Source organism: Salmo salar, chromosome ssa15 (assembly GCF_905237065.1).
Source record: "Salmo salar chromosome ssa15, Ssal_v3.1, whole genome shotgun sequence".
NCBI classification, from domain to species: domain Eukaryota; kingdom Metazoa; phylum Chordata; class Actinopteri; order Salmoniformes; family Salmonidae; genus Salmo; species Salmo salar.
In genome coordinates this window covers 80720654-80736498 of record NC_059456.1, presented here as the reverse complement: position 1 = coordinate 80736498, position 15845 = coordinate 80720654, and the positions used below count along the sequence as shown (strand labels likewise).

Here is a 15845-nt window from a genome sequence, read left to right as displayed (position 1 = left end):
GGGAAGGGATCCTGGACTTGGGAGGAAATCCTGGCAGGACAGGATCGCCTTCCTTGGCAGGAGCGGCAGACGGAAGGTTATGATGGAGGACAGCGACGACGCCGGGGTTCGAGGCCACATAGAAAGCCCAAAAAACAGCCAGAAATATTTTTTGGGGGGGGCACAAGGGGTGGTTGGCGGAACCGAGGAGTGAACCAGAGCCAGTCTGGGAGAAGAGGGAGAAACTGGAGGAGAGTGAACGGAGAGTGAACGGAGAGAATCAGAGACCGTCAGTGGGTTGAGGGAGAATTTGGAGGAGAGAGAAATGAGAGAGTTATTGAATTGGTGGAGGGTGCACGACATTTGCCCTAAGGAGCGTGTTATCAGTTTAATGCCACCTGAGTCAGCTCTCCATACTCGTCCTGAGGAGCGTGCTATCAGTCTGGTGAAAGTTGTGCCGCATCAGGTCTCCAGTACGCCTTCCCAGCCTTGTACGTCCTGTGCTAGCTCTCCACACTCGCCTTGAGGAGCGTGTCATCGAATGTTTACCATTGATGCCGGTTCTACGCACCAGGTCTCCAGTGCACCTCCACAGCCCAGTACGTCCTATGCCAGCTCCTCGCACTTGCCGTGCGAGGTGTGTCATCGAACCGGTACCATTGATGCCGGCTATACGCACTAGGTCTCCAGTACGTCTCCACAGCCCAGTACGTCTTGCGTCAGCTCCACGCACCAGGCCTCCAGTGCGCCTCCCCAGTCCGGTACGTCCTGTGCCGGCCCCACACATCAGGCCTCCAGTGCGCCTTCACAGTCCAGAGCTTCCGGCGACGGTTCCCGGTCCGGAACCTCCGGCGACGGTCCACGGTCCGGAACCGTCGGCGAGGGTCAACGGTCTGGAGCTTCCAAACACGGCGTCCAGTCCCATGGCAGGAGCTCTCCTCTGCGCCGATGCCCAGTCCAGACACGGCGTCCAGTCCCGCTCCATGGCAGGAGTCTTCCTCTGCACCGATGTCCAGGCCAGGGCCGGTGTCCAGTCCCGCTCCATGGCAGGAACCTTCCTCGGCATCAAGATCCAGTCCAGGCACAGTGTTCAGCCTGGGTCCATGGCTGGATCTGCGGGATGAGCGGTTTCTTCGGCCCGCACCAGAGCCGCCCCCGATGCTGGCGGATCCGCGGGATGAGCAGGTACTTCATCCCGCACCAGAGCCACCACCGACACTAATCACCCCCCCTACCCTCCCTATTTGGTTTCAGGTTTTGCGGCCGGAGTCCGCACCTTTGGGGGGGGGGGGTACTGTCACGACTGGGGGTGTTCTATGTTGTTTATTTCTATGTTGGTGTGCTTGGTATGGTTCCCAATCAGAGGCAGCTGTTTAGTGTTGTCTCTGATTGGGGATCATATTTAGGCAGCCATTTCCCCACTGTTTTGTGGGATCTTGTTTTTGTGTAGGTGCCTATTTGCACTTCACTGTCTTCACGTTTCATTTGATCATTTATTGTTTTTTCTGATGTTTCACGTTATAATAAAGATGTGGAATGCTACTCACGCTGCGCCTTGGTCCAATCATTACGACAATCGTGACAACACTAGCATCTCTTTTGATTATGATTAAGAACAATGTATTTTGTGGCATAATCCTGTATCAGACTCATATATCATGGATATGACCATAAATTCAGGAAACAGCGGAGCATCCCCCATCCACATTGACGGGACAGCAGTGGAGAAGGTGGAAAGTTTTAAGTTCCTCAGCGTACACATCACTGACAAACTGAAATGGTCCACCCACACAGACAGTGTGGTGAAGAAGTCATAAGAGTGCCTCTTCAATTTCAGAAGGCTGAAGAAATTTGGCTTGCCACCTAAAACCCTCACAAACTATTACAGATGCACAATTGGGAGCATCCTGTCGGGCTGTATCACCGCCTGGTACGGCAACTGCACCGCCCATAACCGCAGGGCTCTCCAGAGGGTAATGCGGTCTGCACAATGCATCACCGGGGGCAAACTATCTGCCCTCCAGGACACCTACAGCCCCCGATGTCACAGGAAGGCCAAAAAGATCATACAGGACAACAACCACCCGAGCCACTGCCTGTTCACCCCGCTATCATCCAGAAGGGGAGGTCAGTACAGGTGCGTCAAAGCTGGGACCAAGAGACTGAAAAACATCAATCTCAAGGCCATCAGACTGTTAAATAGCCATCACTAACACAGAGAGGCTGCTGCCTATATACATAGACTTGAAATCATTGGCCACTTTAATAAATGGAACACTAGTCACTTTAATAATGTCACTCTAATAATGTTTACATATCTTGCATTACTCATCTCATATGTATAAACTGTATAATGTTCTATACTATTCTACTGTATGTTAGTTTATGCCACTCTGACATTGCTTGTCTATATGTTTATATATTCTTAATTCCATTCCTTTATGTGTATTGGGTATATGTTGTGAAATTGTTAGACATTACTTGTTAAATATTGCTGCACTGTCGGAACTAGAAGCACATGCATTTCGCTACACCCGCAATAGCATCTGCTAAACACGTGTATGTGACCAATAGAATTTGATTTGATTTGAAATTCAATTCTGATTCAAGTCTCCATGCCTGTACGATCAGACACTTTTAAGTTAGCATGTTTTCCATTTGGCAGAACAAAGCATAAAGATTGAGCATAGTGTGATCTCTATGGGATAGACATGGCAATAATGTCATCATGGGATTCACGGCAGTTAAACAAGCACTCTGTGGTAATATGATATGATGACTGGTGTCACAATTCGGCGAAGAGTCGGGATCCTAGCTAACAGACAGCACAAACAACAATATATTATTTAAAATCCCACAAAAATGTGGAGCATCTCACATGTAAACAATAAGACATCTGCAGCTTTGCTTTCCCCCTCTCGGTGCACCAGCACATCCTGTCCCCTCGACAATATTATCCCCCCTGTCAAAGAGAAAGATTGTGTGAGGGAGACGAGCAGCAGACACAGACTCGGCTTAGTCAGGAGGGTAAGTTTCAAACCTGGGGTTCAAATACTATTTGAAATAATTTCCAATACTTTAGCTGTGCTTGATTGAGCTTCTGTGTCACAACGAACCAATAGAAAAGTCCCAAAAGTGCAATCCCCGCCCATCTGGCACTCTAGGCAGGGTAAAACCAAAAGTCAAAATATTTGAACGATTTTAAAAAGTATTTGAATCCAAGTCTGACGAGTTTATGAAGGAAGTACTCTAATTAAAGGCTGATTTCTTGTCTCAATTCAGATATCAAAATATTAGCAAATGTGCTCTATTATTGCTTTGTATTGATCTGTTCATTTATCCAGGTTAGTCTCATTTAGATGAAATCTCTTTTGCAAGATGCTGACTAATAGATTGGGATAAATGACTAACTACATTACATCTTCTTCTAGGAATAGCATTGAATTCAGGTGAATGCCATAATATTGAATTGTAAAAAGTAGGCTAAGGATGAACTGAAGACCTCTCATCACAAAGCAAACGGAAGCCCTGAGATGTTTGTACTTTTCAACAATCCTGTGTGAGAATCCACATCGTCGTAACAATGGACAGCACTGTTTCATTGACTATGGTAGATCCATAACATTGGATGCATTGTGAAGGCCTTAAATTACTTATGACTTTGAAAAGTAAGGCAAAGGAATCTTGCCCAAGTTCTGTTATTGATGTGTTATTTACATTTAGTTCACATCCACTCAAACAGCTTTCAATCAAAGATTGCTTAATTCAGATCTGATCATGTGTCAGAACTTGTACATGTACTTTGAACATTCTGTTGATGCATCTGTGGTATTCATCCACTTCTCCCTCTTTCTCGGCTCCAGTTTCAATCCAAGACAGCATTTTTTTTGTCTTTCTCTCTCCTTTATTATCTGGACAGGTATGGACAAGTCAACTGAGGGCTGCTTGTTTTGAAACATGATTGGGGTTGGTAGAGAACCCACCTCAAAGTTGACTAGGCTGGCAGGTAGCCTAGCAGTTAAGAGTGTTGAGCCAGTAATTGGAAGTTTGCTGGTTCTAATCCCCAACCTGACTTGGTGAAAAATCTGTCTATGTGCCCTTGAGCAAGGCACTTAACCCTAATTCCTCTGGATTAGAGCATCTGCTAAATGACTAAAATATATGCAGGAATATTTGTTTTGCATGTAGGGGGAAGATACAAACTATTAAAAAACAAAGGATGAAAGAGCACAGCCTCAGGAGGTGAAATGGAGTCAGGCGAAATGCTAACAGTTGAACATTTCAAAGGACAAACTCCATAGTTCTCTTTCAAGTTGGCAAGTAAATGCAGTAAAGTAAATACTGGCTCAACACTCTACCTTGCAGCCATATCTGGGGTTAATTTTTGAACAGAATACTAACATGTACAACTGAAGGGATTAACTCATGAAGAACACTGCACAACTGTCTTTGATTGAAGAACTGTTTAACTTTATTGTAGGACAGAAATATATTATTGTGTATGAGTGCATGTGTGAAACCCTCCCTATATCAATTTAGATTATGTGAGGCCATAGCCAACTCAGTGGTTGGAACAGCCTGCAGGCTTCAACTCTAGATGGGTGTGCAAGCAACATTGTCAGGAAGGGCCTTTCACACAGCCCGTGAGCCAAACTTCCTCTCAGCTCTGGTTTATAATTCACTTAGAGGACCAGGGCCAAGACTTCCCCTCAGCTCTGTTTTATAATTCAAATACAGGATCACCACTCACACTCATAAGAAAAGGGACAAGTTTGTGAATCTAATGGGTATTTTAAAATATATGTTTTCTGAATACACTCAAAATATGAGATATCATCAAGGGGAAAAACTGGTTGGTTGTTTTATGTTATGTACATTTTTAGATTTTTCATTCCATTCTTTCCATGTTTGATCAATGTACTGTACATATCAACATGATGTCACTACAGAAAATGTGTCAAAACTTAATAATAAAAAGTCACACTTGCTTACAATTGAAATGATATGTACATCATCGGGGGCACAGTGCCTGCCCTCCAGGACATCTACAGCATACGGTGCCACAGGAAGGCTAAGACGATCATCAAGAACCTCAACCACCCGAGTCACGGCCTGTTCACCCCACTAACATCTAGAACACGGAGACAGTACAAGTGCAGCAAAACTGGGACCGAGAGACTGATAAACAGCTTCTATATCCAGGCCATCAAACAGTCATCACTAGCCTTCCTCTGCCCAGTACCCTGCCCTGAACCTTAGCCAGCAGCATACCACCCTGCATCTCACTGCTGGCTTGCCTCTCAAACTAAGCAGGGTTGGTCCCTGGATGGGAAACCAGATGCTGCTGGAAGTGGTGTTGGAGGGCCAGTAGGAGGCACTTTTAGAATTTGTTCTCAGTCAACTTACCTGGTAAAATAAGGGTTAAATGAAAGACACAGTCAATACCCGGCTACCACCCGGTACTCTACCCTGCACCTTAGAGACTGCTGCCCTATGTACATTCACACCCCTTGACTTTTTCCACATGTTGTTACGTTACAGCCTTATTCTAAAATGGATTGAATTGTTATTATAAGGACAAAGCAAAAACAGGTTTTTAGACATTTTTGGTAACTTATACAAATAAAAAAATGAAATATTACATTTATGCAGCGACGCTCCTCATCCAACCTGACAGAGCTTGAGGGGATATGCAGAGGAGAATGGGAAAAACTCCCCAAATACAGGAGTGCCAAGCTTGTAGCGTCATACCCAAGAAGACTCAGTGCTGTAATCGCTGCCAAAGGTGCTTCAGCAAAGTACTGGATAAAGGGTCTGAATACTTATGTAAATGTGATATTTTTATAAATTAGCAAAAATTTCTATAAACCTGTTTTTGCTTTGTCATTATGGGGTATTGTATTTAAATTGATGAGGGAAAAATACAATTTAATACATTTTAAAATAAGGCTGTAACGTAACAAAATGTGCAAAAGGTCAAGGGGTCTGAATACTTTCCGAAGCCACTGTACATCTCTAGCCACTCTCAACCATGCATACGTGTACACACTCAAACACAGGCACAAGTGCACATTAAATACACAGCACACACATGCATACACACAAACACACACATACGTGCATACATGTATACACACACAGACTGTCTGAGTGACAAGTGATGGGGCAGGTTGCTCCAGAGAGAGGGAGGTGAGGGAGGACAGGGGAGTAGGGAAGGAATATGAAAGTAAGAGAAGGGGAGGGAGAAAAGGGTACGCTGCAGTAAATTAAGTTATAAACCTCAGCGAGGTCTAAGTGAAGGCACATGACTCTTGACCTCAAATAAAAATCCATCACTCAAAGAGGACCATCACTCAACTGTTGACTCACAGCAAGAAAACCTTAGATCAACATAGTCATAACATGATAACTAATAATAACCATTATGGATATTCTACATTTATAGTAATATACAGGCCATTTCCCTAGAATGATTTATCACTGACTCAATGATCAGTGATGATAAGGAACCCACCAGGCATAGTTGAACCAACCTTCTGTCAATGTTTCCACCACAGCTGTGTTTTTGTCTGTGGGGTCTGAGTCAGTCAAGTTATGGCTGTCTCCTTCACCTCCCCCAGACAACAAACATAACTATATGGCTGTGACATCACAGACTGTGGGAAGCCCCCACAGCCACACAATAATTATGGTCTGATCCAAAGAGTGCTTTAGTCACTCTCAACTTTACCCAGTATTTGTTATGGTATATTCTATCATATTTGCCTATATGATAAAATTACTCTGTCAATACTTTCCTTCCCACAGCAATACATTCTGGTGTTAAAATTGCATGCTTAGGAGCAAAACAGTCAGTGATAAAGGGATATGTTTAATTTCCTAACGAAAGATACATTCAACTTAGACAATTCTGCAATCTATATTGAATCTGTTTATGTAAAGTGAAACATTGGCTCTTAATTCATTTTTATGTACAGATCCTAGTATAAGCCTGGAGTGCAGCAGCTGTTGTATGTCTATCCGTTTCTGCAAGCGGAAATATGCTATAGGCCAGTAGGCAAATCAGTAGCACAGACTCACACACAGAGATATACCCTCTCACACATTTATTCAACCAGCACAGACACTGACACAGACAGAGACACGCACAGGCTCGGACGCAGGGACACAAACACAGTCTTTTCCCAATGACAGCGCACTTAGTCATACGTAAGACAGACTAAATTACTTGTGGGTATTCTCTAAGCATCACCTTGGCACTCTCTCTCACCACATCCATTAGTGTTACATCAACTATCTATATCTAAACAAGAAGTCGTCTTTGGGGACATGGCCTCAATCAAACTTAGTTAAAAAAAACAAAGCCGATTAGAGCATGCCTGCATCACAAATGAAACTATTCTCTAGTATTTATTTGTTGAACCTTTATTTAACTAGGTAAGTCAGTTAAGAACAATTTTTTATTTACAATGATGGCCTCTGAACAGTGGGTTAACTGCTTTGTTCAGGGGCAGAACGACAGATTTTTACCTTGTCAGCTCGAGGATTCAATCTAGCAACCTTCCGGTTACTGGCCCAACGCTCTAACCACTAGGCTACCTGCCGCCCCTCCTTTGACCGACATAGGGAATAGGGTGCTATTTGGGACAAACTCCATGTAATAGCCTCACAGGCACTAAACAGTTATATTGCTAAGCTGTTGAATGTCATCATTGCATCAGTTGTTTGTTCCTCAAAAAGGTCTGTAAACAGCTTAGCCAGATTGCAGTTCCTATGAGACACAGAGTTAAATGGGCAAACAAACATGCTAGGAGGTAGAGTGAGGGAGAGAAAAACACTCCCTGCACAAACACTGCTGTGAGAAACACAAATGCACGCAAACACACACACACACACACACACACACACACAGACATCCACACATGGTTGCTCCTCAGTTTACAGTGTAGTCACTAGAGGGCCTGCAGCTGAACTGAACTGTCTCCTGGTGTAGACTAAGATGTGGAAAGAGTGTGTGAACACTACAGCACCAACTTTCAGCAATGTACAGTTCATTAATAACCCCCCCCCCCCCCCCCCCAACATATTCCTGACGTGCACTTACCTGCCCTGCAACTACTCACAGCTCCTGCCTCCTACTGTAACCACTGCACCTCAGCCTCAAAGCCTCACAAAACCTAATGTCCTATGCTGTACCCAAGAAGAGGGAAATATAATCAATGCAAAAAATAACACTTCCAGTGGTGGAAAAGCACCCAAGAGATACCTTAACTGAAAATGACCCAATGAAAACTGAAAGTAACCCAGTAAAATACTACTTGAGTAAAAGACTAAGTATTTGGTTTTGAATATACTTAAGTATCAAAAGAAAAAGTAAAAAATAAATAATTTCAAATTCCTTATATTAAGCAAACCAGACAGCACAATGTTCTTGTTTTTAAAATTACGGATAGCCAGGGGCACACTCCAACACTCAGACATACAGTATATAATTTACAAATGAAGCATTTGTGTTTAGTGAGTTCGCCAGACCAGAGAAAGTAGGGTTGTTTTCTTGATAAGTGTGTGAATTGGACCATTTCCCTGTCCTGCTAAGCATTCAAGAATGTAACAAGTACTTTAGGGTGTCTGAATGTATAGAGTAAAAAGTACATAATTTTCTTTAGGAATCTAGTGAATTAAAAGTAAAAGTCATAAAAGTAATAAATACAATATATATCTCCAGTACCAGTCAAAAGTTTGGACACACCTACTCATTCTAGGGTTTTTCTTTATTTTTACTATTTTCTACGTTGTAGGATAATAGTGAAGACATTGAACCAATGAAATAACACATATGGAATTATGTAGTAACCAAAAAGGTATATTTAATATTTGATATTCTTCAAAGTAGCCACACTTTGCCTTGATGACGGCTTTGCACACTCTTGGAATTCTCTCAACCAGCTTCATGAGGAAGGCTTTTCCAACAGTCTTGAAGGAGTTCCCACATATGTTGAGCACTTGTTGGCTGCTTTTCCTTCACTCTGCGGTCCAACTCATCCCAAACCATTTCAATTGGGTTGAGGTCGGGTGATTATGGAGGCCAGGTCATATGATGCATCACTCTCCTTGGTCAAATAGCCCTTACACAGCCTGGAAGTGTGTTTTGGGTCATTGTCCTGTTGAAAAACAAATGATAGTCCCACTAAGCGCAAACCAGATGGGATGGCGTATCGCTGCAGAATGCTGTGGTAGCCATGCTGGTTAAGTGTGCCTTGAATTCTAAATAAATCACCGACAGCGTCACCAGCAAAGCACCCCCACACCTCCTCCTCCATGCTTCACGTGGGAACCACACGTGGAGAACTTCCATTCACCTACTCTGCGTCTCACAAAGACACATCAGTTGGAACCAAAAATCTCCAATTTGGACTCATCAGACCAAAGGTCAGATTTCCACCGGTCTAATGTCCATTACTCATGTTTCTTGGCCCAAGCAAGTGTCTTCTTCTTATTGGTGTCCTTTAGTAATGGTTTCTTTGCAGCAATTCAACAATGAAGGCCTGATTCATGCAGTCTCCTCTGAACTGTTGATGTTGAGATGTGTCTGTTATTTTAACTCTGTGAGGCATTTATTTGGGCTGCAATAACTGAGGCTGGTAACTCTAATGAACTTATCCTCTGCAGCAGCGGTAACTCTGGGTCTTCCTTTCCTGTGGTGGGTCCTCGTGAGAGCCAGTTCCATCATAGCGCTTGATGGTTTTTGCAACTGCACTTGAAGAAACTTTCAAAGTTCTTGACATTTTCCTGATTGACTGACCTTCATGTATTAAAGTAATGATGGACTGTCATTTCTCTTTGCTTATTTGAGCTGTTCAAACAGGCACAACTGTTAAATGAAATGCATTCCAGGTGACTACCTCATGAAGCTGGTTGAGAGAATGCCAAGAGTATGCAAAGCTGTCATCAAGGCAAAGGGTGCCTACCTTGTTTAACACTTTTTTGGTTACTACATGATTCCATTTCATAGTTTCAATGTCTTCACTATTATTCTACAATGTAGAAAAAACATTAAGATAAACCTTGAATGTGTACAGTAGGTGTGTCCAAACTTTTGACTGGTATTTTATATAACTAGTGAAGTACAGATACCCCCAAAAACGACTTAAATAGGTCTGAAGTACAGTGCCTTCAGAAAGTATGCATACCCCTTGACTTATTCCACATTTTGTTGTGTTACAGCTTGAATTCAAAATTGATTAAAACAAAATTATTCAACCATCTACACACAATATCCCATAATGACAAAGTAAAAAAAAGTTTTTAAAAAAAGTTTGCAAATGTATTCAGAATTAAATACAGAAATATCTCATTTACATAAATACCCCTGAGTCAGTACATGTTAGAATCACCTTTGGCAGGAATTACAGCATTGAGTCTTTCTGGGTAAGTCTCTAAGAGCTTTGCACACCTGGACGGTACAATATTTGCATATTATTCTTTTTTAAATTCTTCAAGCTCTGTCAAGTTGGTTGTTGATCATTGCTAGACAGCCATTTTCAAGTCTTGCTATAGATTTTCAAGCCGATTTAGGTCAAAACTGCAACTCGGCCACTCAGGAACCCTCAATGTCGTATTGGTAAGCAACTCCAGTGTATATTTGGCCTTGTGTTTTGGTTATTGTCCTGCTGAAAGGTGCATTTATCTCCCAGTGTCTGTTGGAAAGCAGACTGAACCAGGTTTTCCTTTAGGATTTTGCCTGTGCTTAGCGCTTTTCCGTTTCCTTTTATCCTAAAAAACTCCCTAGTCCTTGCCGATGACAAGCATACCCATAACATGATACAGCCACCACCATGCTTTAACATATGAAGAGTGGTACTCAGTGATGTGCTGTATTTGCCCCAAATATAACACTTTGTATTCAGAACAAAAACAGGATGCATGTTTTGGAATATTTGTATTCTGTACAGGCATCCTTCCTTTCCTGCTGTCATTTAGGTTAGTATTGTGGAGTAACTACAATGTTGTTGATCCATCCTCAGGTTTCTCCAATCACAGCTGTTAAACCATATAACTATTTTAAAGTCACCATTGGCCTCATGGTGAAATACCTGAGCTGTTTGCTTCCTCTCCGGCAACGCAGTTAGGAAGGACGTCTGTATCTTTGTAGTGACTGGGTGTATTGATACGTCATCCAAAGTGTAATTAATAACTTCACCATGCTCAAAGGGATATTCAATGTCTGCTTTTTTTTAACCATCTACCAATAGGTGCCCTTCTTTGCGAGGCATTGGAAAACCTCCCTGATCTTTGTGGTTGAATCTGTGTTTGAAATTCACTGCTCAACTGAGTGACCTTACAGATAATTGTATGTGTGGGTACAGAGATGAGGTAGTCATTCATGTTAAACACTATTATTGCACACAGAGTGAGTCCATGCAACTTATTATGTGACTGGTCAAGCACATTTTTACTCCTGAACTTATTTAGGCTTGTCATAAGAAATGGGTTAAATACTTATTTTTAAATCTTTATTTAACCAGGTAAGCCATTTGAGAACAATTGTCATTTACAACTGTGACCTGGCCAAGATAAAGCAAAGCAGTGCGACAAAAACACAGAGTTACACATAAACAAACGTAGTCAATAACACAATAGAAAAATCGATGTACAGTCTGTGCAAATGTAGAAGAGTAAGGCAATAAATCAGCCATAGAGGCAAAATAATTACAGTTTGGAATTAACACTGGAGTGATAGATGTGCAGATGATGATGTGTAAGTAGAGATACTAGGGTGCAAAAGAGCAAAAGGATAAAAAACAATATGGGGATGAGGTAGTTGGGTGTGCTATTTACAGATTGGCTGTGTACAGGTACAGTGATCGATAAGCTGCTCAGACAGCCGATGCTTAAAGTTAGAGAGGGAGATATAAGACTCCAGCTTCAGTGATTTTTGCAATTCGTTCCAGTCATTTGGCAGGAAAGGCTGCCAAAGGCTGCAATTCGTCAGTCATTTGGAAGGAAAGGCTGCCAAAGTAAGTGTTGGCTTTGGGGATGACCAGTGAAATATACCTGCTGGAGCGCGTGATATGGGCGGGTGTTGCTATGGTGACCAGTGAGCTGAGATAAGCAAAGACCTAGCTTTACCTAGCAAAGACTTACAGATGACCTGGAGCCAGTGGGTTTGGCGACGATTATGTAGTGAGGGCCAGCCAACGAGAGCATACAGGTTGCAGTGGTGGGTAGTATATGGGGCTTTGGTGACAAAACGGATGGCACTGTGATAGACTACATCCAGTTTTCTGAGTAGAGTGTTGGAGGCTATTTTGTAAATGACATCGCCGATGTCAAAGATCGGTAGGATAGTCAGTTTTAAGAGGGTATGATTGGCAGCATGATTGAAGGAGGCTTTGTTGCGAAATAGGAAGCCAATTCTAGATTTAATTTTGGATTGGAGATGCTTAATGTGAGTCTGGAAGGAGAGTTTACAGTCTAACCAGACACCTAGGTATTTGTAGTTGTCCACATATTCTAAGTCAGAACCATCCAGAGTAGTGATGCTAGGCGGGCGGCTGCGGGCAGCAATCGGTTGAAAAGCATGCATTTAGTTTTACTAGCATCTAAAAGCAGTTGGAGGCCACGGAAGGAGAGTTGAATGGCATTGAATCTCGTCTGGAGGTTAGTTAACACAGTGTCCAAAGAAGGGCCAGAAGTATACAGAATGGTGTCGTCTGCGTAGCGATGGATCAGAGAATCACCAGCAGCAAGAGCGACATCATTGACATATACAGAGAAAAGAGTCGGCCCGAGAATTGAACCATGTGACACCCCCATAGAGACTGCTAGATGTCCGGACAACAGGCCCTCCAATTTGACACTGAACTCTATCTGAGAAGTAGTTGGTGAACCAGGCGAGGGAGTCATTTGAGAAGCCAAGGATATTGAGTCTGCCGATAAGAATGCGGTGATTGACAGAGTCAAAAGCCTTGGCCAGGTCGATGAATATGGCTGCACAGTACTATCTTTTATCGATGGCGGTTATGATATCGTTTAGGACCTTGAGCGTGGCTGAGGTGCACCCACGACCAGCTCGGAAACCAGATTGCATAGTGGAGAAGGTACGGTGGGATTCGAAATGGTCGGTGATCTGTTTGTTAACTTGGCTTCCGAAGATTTTACAAAGGCAGGGCAGGATGGATAAAGGTCTATAACAGTTTGGGTCTAGAGTGTCTCCCCCTTTGAAGAGGGGGAAGACCGCGGCAGCTTTCCAATCTTTGGGGATCTCAGACGATAAGAAAGAGAGGTTGAACAGGCTAGTAATAGGGGTTGCAACAATTTTAGCTGATCATTTTAGAAAGAGAGGGTCCAGATTGTCTAGCCCAGCTGATTTGTAGGGATCCAGATTTTGCAGTTCTTTCAGAACATCAGCTGTCTGGATTTGGGCTGGGGTGCTGAGCTGTTGGCCGGGGTAGGGGTAGCCAGGTGGAAAGCATGGCCAGCCGTAGAAAAATGCTTATTGAAATGATCGATTATCGTAGATTTATCGGTGGTGACAGTGTTTCCTAGCCTCAGTGCAGTGGGCAGCTGGGAGGAGGTGCTCTTATTCTCCATGGACTTTACAGTGTCCCAAAACTTTTGGGAATTAGTGCTACAGGATGCAAATTTCTGTTTTAAAAAGCTAGTCTTAGCTTTCCTAACTGACTCAAGACATTTCAGCTTTTCACAGCTTTCACGTCCAAGCATATCAGGCAGAAGCCAATGTGCCCATTTCAAAACATTCCTAAAAACATAATTCCACTTTGACATTATGGGGTATTGTTTGTAGGCCACTGACACAAAATCTAAATGTAATCAATTTTAAATTCAGACTGAAACACAACAAAATGTGTAAAAAGTCAAGGGGTGTGAATACTTTATTTACAGTTAATACTGTACTTTTACTTAAGTACTTTACACCACTGAACGCTTCCAATATAATATTTTACAATTTTAATGAATAATTGATGTGAAAGGTTGAGTCTGTACTTTAGGTTGTGCTCCTAAAGTTTCTATATGTAGTGACAGATGCCTGTGTGTATTACATGGATACATAATCCTTATACAGTACACAATACTGTCTCAGACTGTAAAGTCAGTCTCTGGATTAGAGCAAATGTCAGGGATTGTTATTGTTGTTGTGCATATTTTACTCTATTACGTTTATTGAGTTGTTAAATGCACTTTAATATAAAGTTTAATTCCATAACAGTTAAATATTATGGAGTACACCCCTATGATATGGTAATGAAAATTGACCCTTGAACTCTCACAAACTGTCTTACTCTAAAAGCACATTATGTCGACTGCACATTAGAGGAACACACACTCTCAGTTCAAATACCATGAAAATAATATAATATGACCTGGTGCTTTTTTCAATATAATGTAAAATTGATGTCGTTTTTGATTATCAATTTTTCCGTCTACCTCTAAATGTGTGCATCTGACCCACAGCAAAGCAATAGTCTGAAAGCAGCACCATGGCACTGTTTTGACTGCCCCCCCCCCCCCCCAAAAAAAAAACAGCCAGGCTTAACTTTCATATTCAACATCATAATCCACCCCCCACCAGACCACACCCTTATCCAAAGGTCACAACAGCTAACAATGGTACACACTGAGTCTACATTCTACATTACAATGCACAGAGAGAGAGAGAGAGATAGGAATCCATATGGATAGATAGGCTATACTACCTCATGGGTATCAGTAGCTTCTGGGCTGGACGGTTGCCAGCGACAGTGTGAGAATCCAGGCCATCCTAGCGTCTGGCTGAGCCTCTATGTGCTATCCATGACTGCCTTGTGTTCCTCCCGGCTTCTTTCCCTTCAGTCGTTTTCCTTCACTTTTTACTCCACTCGTCTGAAGACCAATGTGCCCAGGCAGGGGAACTGGTCGACAGGGTCCAGACTCCTCCGTTGTATCCCTCTTCTCCCTCTCCACCAAAAAGCAGTTTAAAAAAAATGTTTTAAGTGTTCGCTCTTCTGGCTACTTACCATGCAGATCCCTCTTTAAGCTTTTGCTCTTACTCTCCTTGCTCACAATCCTTCTCGCTCTGTTTCTCTCCCTCTGCTACTGTTGGGGAAGTGCACGCTCTCCTATTCTCTCTATCCTCCCTCTCCTCTCTCTTTGTCGGTCTCTAATAGTTTAGTGTTGCATATTAACACCTGCTTATAGAAAGAGAGGGAGAGAGGAGTGAGCTAGCAGCCATCTGCGTGAGTGAAAAATATTTCCTCTCTGTGAGTATGTGTGAGAGTGTGTGTCTGTGTGTGTGTGTGCATGCATGGGTCGGATTCTCGTGTGTCAACAAAAATGTACTGCAAGTGGATAGCAGGCAGGTAGGAGGGGGAAAGGGGTGGGAAGTAGACTGTGTGTGCTCAGGCATGTGTCTGTGTGTGTGTGTGTGTGTGTGTGTGTGTGTGTGTGTGTGTGTGTGTGTGTGTGTGTGTGTGTGTGTGTGTGTGTGTGTGTGTGTGTGTGTGTGTGTGTGTGTGTGTGTGTGTGTGTGCAATTAAGTAGGTAGAAAAATATCAGTTTGGAGAAAGAAAGTATCTGCAAGACATGATTAAACTCCTTGGATTCTGCCTCTCTAGCACTGTAACTCCCTAATTAAACATTAAAAAAAACAACAGTTAACGCTGACATGTTTTGAAGTTGACTTTCTGAGTTTTATTTTCATGATGCCTAACAATTAACCAGAAATCAATCATATAAATTCTGTCTATAGTTGGCAGTTGATGTGCTTTCATAACTACTCTACACAATATTGTACATTCAATCTTACAATGGCAACTTGTTTGTGGATAAATGACAAGTTGACACTTTTCAATCAACACATCAACTGA

At 42.6% G+C, this 15845-nt stretch overlaps 1 protein-coding gene across 2 annotated transcripts in view; it reads right to left on the bottom strand.

Annotated features, from left to right (window-relative positions):
• Window positions 1-15311, bottom strand: part of LOC106572006 (rho guanine nucleotide exchange factor 19) — a 33302-nt gene extending 17991 nt beyond the window's left edge. For both annotated transcript variants that reach the window (XM_014145698.2, XM_045696157.1), the window contains exon 1: window positions 14697-15311. The gene's annotated coding sequence lies outside the window, so the exon portion shown is untranslated. The remainder of the gene's footprint in view (window positions 1-14696) is intronic.
• Between the last annotated feature and the right edge of the window lie 534 nt (window positions 15312-15845).